Source organism: Saccopteryx leptura, chromosome 2 (assembly GCF_036850995.1).
Source record: "Saccopteryx leptura isolate mSacLep1 chromosome 2, mSacLep1_pri_phased_curated, whole genome shotgun sequence".
Taxonomy (NCBI): Eukaryota; Metazoa; Chordata; class Mammalia; order Chiroptera; family Emballonuridae; genus Saccopteryx; species Saccopteryx leptura.
Genome location: NC_089504.1, coordinates 137591387 through 137599722, shown reverse-complemented (window position 1 = coordinate 137599722; position 8336 = coordinate 137591387). Strand labels below are relative to the sequence as shown.

The 8336-nt window shown below is 41.2% G+C and overlaps 1 pseudogene; it reads left to right on the top strand.

Moving 5' to 3' along the window:
- Positions 1-866: 866 nt before the first annotated feature.
- On the top strand, positions 867-2929 carry LOC136393901 (short/branched chain specific acyl-CoA dehydrogenase, mitochondrial pseudogene; annotated as a pseudogene).
- Positions 2930-8336: the final 5407 nt, after the last annotated feature.

The following is an 8336-nucleotide window of genomic DNA, read 5'->3' as shown; positions in this document are numbered from 1 at the left end:
CGAACCAATCAAGCCACTGGCTGGGGGAGGTGAAGAGGTAGAGAAGTGGGAGAGGGTGTGGGAGAGAAGTAGATAGTCACTTCTCTTGTGTGCCCTCACTGGAAATTGTGTCCAGGACACCCATACACTGGGCCAATGCTCTATCCACTGAGCCATCCATCCAGGGCCCAAGAAAAAATATCTAAACATTGAAAAACTTCAGTAGCCTATGGAAAATGGCAAAATAATATGAAATTTTAAACATAAAGATAATTTGAAATGCATGTACTGAGAAAATGCCATCTCAAACTTAAGGCTCGTCCATTATTTATGGAACTTTAGATAGGCAGAGAAGGAGGAAGGAAGGGAGGTAAAGAGGAAGGAGGAAGGAAGGAAGGAGAAAGGGAAAAATAAAAAAATATATAAAGGGGATCTCCTTATGTTTAATAATAAAATAAATAATATATACTAAAGGTATAGGGCTTGGTTGTGAGATACACTTAAACCAGCTTTTCAAGTTAGCCAATGTTCCTACCTCTCACAGTGCTACATACTGCTCATTATTGATATTCCATAAACTTATGGCTGGCATTGTCTTATAGTGATATGTTTGTGTTTTTGTTTTTTTGAGATTGCTTTGCAATAAAGACATAATTCAGATGCTTTACCACATATATTACTTGTAGCAGCAAGTTATCTTCATGTTCTGATGATCAACTGGGAAGACAGCACGAAACATTCCAAATAGTGTCTCTGGAACCAGGAGTATTCTGATCTTGACAGTTGTTCAAACAAAAACTGGACGGTGCTGCCTTCCCAGCATACCAGAAGCAGATGGCAAGAAGACAGGCTGCCCGGGCACTCAGTCTGCGCCACCGACGGACAGAATGGCTGTTCATATGCTGCGAGGCAGCATGCTGCTGGGCAGACTCTTCCTAACTCGCCTGTCTTCTTGAAAGATTCCTCGTCCTGTCCTAAAATCTTTCCAGTCAGAAGCTCTACCCAGTATAACAAATAATGGGCTACCCTGTGCCCCCAACCCCCGACAAACACAGATGAGATGATGATAAAGAGCACTGTTAAAAATTCTGCCCAGGAACAAATTGTTCCTTTGGTTTCAACAATGGCTAAAAATTCAAAAATGAAGAAATCAATAATAATTGGATTATTTCAAAAAGATTTGGTGGCTGTTGAAATGGACACAAAATAGGGAGGAACGGGAGCTTCACTTTTTCCCTCTGTTCTGGTGGCAGAGGAATTAGCCAAAGTTGATGCATCTGTGGCTTTATTTTATGACATCCAGGACACAGTAATTAGTGGGCTGATAGGAAAAGATAGAAACTGCCTGGCTTGTGCTGGTGCAGTGGTTAGAGCGCTGACTTGGAATGCTAAGGTTGTAGGTTTGAAGCCTGGGCTTGCCTGGTCAGGGCACATATGACAAGCAAGCAAAGAACAGCTAAAGTGAAGCAACTACACTTCTTGATCCCCGCCCCCTTCTACCTGTAAAATCAATAAACAAAATTCTAAAAAACAAAACAAAAACATGAAAACTGAAAAACTAAAGGTTATGTTTTGACCAAGCTAGCTATAGAAAAAAGAGAATTTTTCTGCCTTTCAGAGGCTGGAGCAGGTAGAGAATCATTTGCTTTGAAGACCAGAGCTGATTTTAAAAAAAGAAAGAAAAGAAATTATTATGCCATCAGTGGGTCAAAGATGTGGATTGGCAATGCCAAGTATACAGAGCTCTTCCTGATGATGGCAAATATAGGCCCTACCATTGGGTATAAAGGAATTACCTTCTTCTTATTAGGTCGTAATACTGATATTGAAAGCAAGAAACAAACTGGGAATCAGAGCTTCTTTCACCTGCCTATTAACATTTGAAAATGTCCAGGTTCCAGAAGCCAATATCCTAAGATAAATTGAACATGGCTATAGGGAGCTTTTAATGAAGAGAGAGTAGAAATTGCTGCACAGATGCTGGGAAAGGATATTTTCACTACACTATTACATATATTTAAAAAAAGGATACAATCTGGCAAAAGAATATTTGATTTTCAGGGGTTCAGTCCAAAAACAAGTGGCAGGTCGCCACCCAGCTGGAAGCTGCAAGATTAGTAACATACAATGCTGCTAGGTTATTAGAAGCTGGAAAGCCATTCATAAAAGCATCATCAATGGTCAAATTCTATGTAGCAGAGATTACAAGACCAATGACTAGTAAGTATATCAAGTGGATGGGAGGAATAGAGTAGGTTATACTAAAGATTACCCTATGGAAAAGTACTTTTGAGATGCAAAGATTGGAACAATATATGCAGGCGTTTCAAATATCCAGCTGAACACTACTGCAAGGCACATTGATGCAGAATACCAGTCTCTACAGAGTGGGACTTGTCATAGGTGGCGCTGGTGTAAAATTTTAAACTACTGTGACTTTTTTTTTTTTTTTTCCCCGAAGCTGGAAACGGGGAGAGACAGTCAGATAGACTCCCGCATGCGCCCGACAGGGATCCACCCAGCACGCCCACCAGGGGCGGGACGCTCTGCCCACCAGGGGGCAATGCTCTGCCCCTCTGGGGCGTCGCTCTGTTGCGACCAGAGCCTCTCTAGCGCCTGGGGCAGAGGCCAAGGAGCCATCCCCAGCGCCCGGGCCATCTTTGCTCCAATGGAGCCTTGGCTGCGGGAGGGGAAGAGAGAGACAGAGAGGAAGGAGGGGGGGGTGGAGAAGCAAATGGGCGCTTCTCCTATGTGCCCTCGCCGGGAATCGAACCCGGGTCCCCCGCACGCCAGGCTGATGCTCTACCGCTGAGCCAACCAGCCAGGGCCAACTACTGTGACTTTTGGACAGAGTAAACACCAGAGCATTGAAGTATTTTATTTACATCCTCAGTCATGAATCTTGAAATAAGCTTTTTTTCTATTTTATCATACAGGTCTGCTTACTTAGACACAGAAAATCATTTTTTAAAATTGGAAAGAAATATATCCATGTTTTCTCAAAAACTGATCTAGCTTCAATATATACAGAAGGATCACTCTATCAGCATCTGGAGTATTACTAACAGAAACGGTAATTTTATATTCCTATTAAATCTTTACTTTGTGGAATCAGTCAGAAGAACAGTTGTTATAGCGTGCAATGCTATAGGGTAGATATTCAAATCTAAACTGCTAAACTGGTAGAAACTGCTCAAATTTTTAAAGAAAATATGAAAATTTTTCTAAATACCTGAGAATGGGTAGAAAATAAGGATGTAATTCTGCAGGTTATATATATAAACTGAAGGAAACTTTATTTTAACAAAGTAAAATGGCCTTGGCTGATTGGCTCAGTGGTAGAGCATCAGCCCTGTGTGTGGATGTCCTAGGTTCGATTCCCAGTCAGGGCACACAGAAAAAGCAACCATCTGTTTCTCCCTCTTCTCCCCCTTTTCTTTCTTTCTTTCACTCTCTCTCTCTCTCTCTCTTCCCCTCCCACAGCCATGGCCCTGGGCACTGAGAATGGCTCTGTGGAGCCTGCACCTCAGGCGCTAAAATACCTCAGTTGTGAGCATGGCCCAAGATAGGCAGAGTATTGGTTCCAGATGGGGGTTGCTGGGTGGATCCTAAGTTGGAGCACATGCAGGAGTCTCTCTATCTTCCCTCCTCTCACTTGGAAAAGAAGAAAAATAAAAAAGTAAAACTATAGAATTTGCTATGATAATTGACCTATGTAAAAAGTGCAGTTCCTGAGTGTTTCAGCAGATTATTTTACTTACTTACTTACTTACTTATTTATTTATTTTTTTAAAGATGCTGCGACTAAGAGTTGAGGCTTATTTTTTTTTAAGACTTTATTCATTTTAGAGAGGAGAGAAGGAGGAGAGAGAGAGAGAGAGAGAGAGAGAGAGAGAGAGAGAGAAGAGGGGAGGAGCAGGAAGCATCAACTCCCATACGTGCCTTGACCAGGTAATCCCAGGGTTTTGAACCGGCGACCTCAGCATTCCAGGTCGACGCTTTATCCACTGTGCCACCACAGGTCAGGCTACTTATTTATTTATTTTTTTTGACAGAGAGAGTCAGAGAGAGGGACAGATAAAGACAGGCAGGAAGGGAGAGAAATAAGAAGCATCAATTCTTCATTGTGATACCCTAGTTGCTCATTGATTGCTTTCTCATATGTGCCTTGACCAGGGGGCTCCGCAGAGTGAGTGACTCCTTGCTCAAGCCAGCAACCTTGAGCTCAAGCCAGTAACATTGGGCTTTAAGCCAGTGACCTTAGGACTCATGCTAGCGACCATGGGGTTATGTCTATGATCTCATGCTCAAGCCAGCAACCTTACGCTTAAGCTGGTAAACCCATACTCCAGCCAGATGAGCCTATACTCAAGCTGGCGACCTCGGGGTTTTGAACCTGGGTCCTGTGCATTCCAGTTTGATGCTCTATCCAGTATGTCACTGCCTGGTCAGGCTCAGCAGATCATTTTAAAACCAAATCTCTGCATTACTTTTCAAGTGTAAAGCTTAAATAATTTGGTTTAATCATCAGAATATATTTAAATATTTAATAATAATATTTATTCTATCATGTATTATTTTTCAAAAATACAATTTCTCTCTTTATTAAATTGAATACTGTTTCCTAAAGAAAAAAAAGAAGATAAGCTACCAGATACGACTTCAAGTCCAACATCATCAAATTAGGAGGAAGAATTTTAGCAGCAGAGCAGATTACAGCCTTACTCCACTGATCTACTACTGCAAACTACAGAAGGTGTATATGTGCAAAAGGAAACACAGGCCCTAAATGGTTAGCTCAGTTGGTTAGAGCATCATCCTAAGTGTTAAAGTTGTGGGTTTGATCCCTAGTCAGGGCACATGCAGTAATCAACCACTGAGGGAATGGATAAGTGGAACAACAATTCAAGCCCCCCCCCCCCCCCCACCAATAAATAAAAAATAAGGAAAGAATTTTTTTAAAAGGGAACACAGAATCCCTCTGAATATCACAAACACATTATAGGATGTAGATAATGATCAATGTTGCAAGTTTGGGATGGCTTGGATCATAGATGTTTTCCCAAAAGTTTATTCTTTGAGCTGAGTCTGAGCCATCACAATGCTGGCATGAATCACAAGATCAATAAAACCTTCTAACACCCTGCAAGCCTGGTACCTCTGTCTCCTTGACATTCTCCTGTAGCACTTGAGACACACTGTTGAGGTTGAGGTGGAGGTTGAATGGGCAGCTTGAAGAAAATTATGAATGTTTATAAAATCTGCTGAGGGGATTTTAAAGAAGCAGATGGCCCAGAACAAGTAAGAAGATTGTCAAGCTCTGGGGCAGGCTCACCTACATGCACTGGTCACAGATTTATTGTGGCTACTGCATGCCAGACTCCTTCAGTTTGTTTCCACATTTACCTCTCATGACATGCACATATAAAAATATAATCTTTTTGATTATACAGGATTTAAATCACTAATACAAGCTGCCACAGGTAGTTGGTTCAGGTTTTGTGTCTACATACAAAAGAAAATTACTCTAACGTAAGATGAAGGAATCTTATTGAAAGGATATGTGAGACTGACAAAACAAAGGGAGGTGAATGAACCAATATGTAAAGGACGAAACCAAAACCTTTCCACAGGTTCTACTGTTAGGAACAGATGGACTGATTTTTTAGGACATAACTGCCTGTGTAACTCACTGGATGTCTTTGGATCATTCCACTCCTGAGTCCAATTCCAGAGAGAAACTCTGTGCCCTAGCAAGGCCCATATGCTCAGTGAGGGAAGCTGCCTCCAAGAAGGTAACAGAGTGTCAGAGATGCAATTCACCAGAGGAGAATTGAGATGTTGCTGCCAAAAGAAAAGGGATTGGATGATAGTGAACAAAAATTAGTAAGTAAGTGTCCACTGCAGGTAAAATAGCAGAATTAAGATCTGAATCTGTGTTTGTCAGATGAAAAACCTAATGTTGTATATTCTTTTCCAAATTGCCTCCTAATAGAAATGGAGAAGATAGATTGTCATTAGGTAGGAGGGGGGGGGATAACACAACTGAAACAAACGAGTGAAAATGTGATAGAGCTGAGAATGTTGGAAATAATGATGGATAGTGGGGCCTCCAAACGAAGGAAGAGAGTGCTGCCAGAACCGGACTCGAAAACCAGGAGAACTGGAGGGACCAGATGGTAAGACCTGTGGGGTGGACATTCCTGAGAATCTTCTGAGAGGATGCCAGAAATTCTATAATGTAAACCAGGGCAAGACGTGTCCTGAGAAGTTGAGGTTATGTCATGAAGGATCATCAAACAACAAGCAAAATTCCCATTGTGTTTTAGTTTCTGATACATTTGGAAGCACATTAATTACTATTAGGGTTATTGAAAACTTAAGCAGGAGAGAGACAGTGGATTGCCACAGCCTTCTTTAAAATAAACTCAACGACAGTGTTAACACAAGCCTAGATACAACAGGCTTTAGGCACCTAAAGACAGTTTTACTGCTAGAAGGAACTGAAAACAGGTGTCTTTATTAGCTTTCTATTAATATGAAGGCAAATACAGTGTAGGAAATCTGCCACTTATGAAAAGAGCAGAGCACAGTTAAAATGAACCTTCCTGGAGAGGGTGGGACTGGGAGAGAAATGGGTGTGCCTATAAAAGGGCAACAGGAAGGATCTTTGTGGGGTGGAAATATGCTGTATCTTGACTGTATCAATGCCAATACCCTGGTCGCAATATTGTACTCAAGTTTTGCACGATGTTACCACCGGGGAAAACTAGGTAAAACTACCTGGTATCTGTGTATTATTTCCTTTCTTTTCTTTTTTTTTTTTTTTTTGTGTGTGTATTATTTCTTACAACTGCATGTGAATCTATAATTATCTCAAAATAAAGTTTCATTGAAAAGAAAAACAACACCACACACACACACACACACACACACACACACACACACACACACACACACACACTGAACTGCCTTAGTTATAGGGAAGAACAATTACCTTCACCCCTTATATTTCCAAATATCGCAACTTCGGGGAGATCAGTGGTTCTTCACCCTGGCAGCACATTTGTTCTCTAGGTGACCGCAGACTCCCAGGAGGGCTGAGAATTAATGAGCCTCTCCCCATTCCTCCTTTAATCCTCCCCAGGCAGGATAATAGGAGCAACTATATAGTTGGACACTTGAGTTGGGTATAAAAAAACAGCTCCGCCCTACCGTTTACCCTTTCTAGACCTGTATCTTGCAGAGAATGGGTCTGCTCTCCTAGCATGGGCCTATACTATTCTACTGGGAAGCCCGTATTGTTCAACTGTGCCAGTGACTAGGGAAAAGTATGAGTGTGCCCACTTGGCCATGTCTTCCAATCAGCTTTATTTAACGTGGCATTCTGATCTCCATGTCTGATTCTGAATTCAAGAGGAAAACAGGGAAAATATTTATTAGCCCATGCAGGAAAAGGGTTTTCAGATGATCTGAATGAACTTTTATTATAGACCCAGGGACCCTAGGGATATGACCTTAGATTTGCCTTTTTGTCACTCTGCTCTCCAGATCATAGAGAAGATAAATGTGCAATGTCAGTGGGTCAGGTTACACCTAATTTACAGAAACATTCGATGTGAAACCTCTGACCGATGAGTTGCAGCTGCACTGGGAGGTATGTGACTCGACATCCACTTTTAGTGAGATTGTGCAACATGCATGGGATACACACAGGCAGGGAACAGAACAGACAGCTGGCCTGAGATGATCTCACCTGCATCAGGTTCAACCTCATCTTTCACAACTGAGTCCTGGACAGAGGAGGGGAATGGAAGCTGCACTAAGCTCTTGGCAGATGTCAGAAGGACTCTGCTATTTGGCCATGTACATCATTCACTGTGTCAATTTTTTTTTTTTTTTTGAGGACGAGATCCACATTTTACTTACATTTTCAGACTAACTTCAATCTCAAAATCACATATTCATACATGTATTTCCTTGCTGGTTTCACTTAAACTTAAATGCATGTTTGTCAAAGACTCTAAACAAATATTTAACATGTCTGTTACATGTAAACACATAGAAACACCTTTTAACAGAAATTCATCAAACTTCACTACAACATTTTTCATTATAAATACAGTTATCATACCAATTCAGAACATATTTTTTGATACTCCTGGTAGTCAACACCCATACCATGTCAAAAACTTAAAAAATTTCTGACAGTATTCACTGTACCTGCTACTTTAGACAATTTAAACGGAAGCTCTTTTACCAAGTAAGATGGATAAAGCCCGCCATTTCTTTTTTCCTTCTTGAGATATCGTTACTTTTCAGGAACCTACTTCCACAGCTCTTTGACGCTTCATACC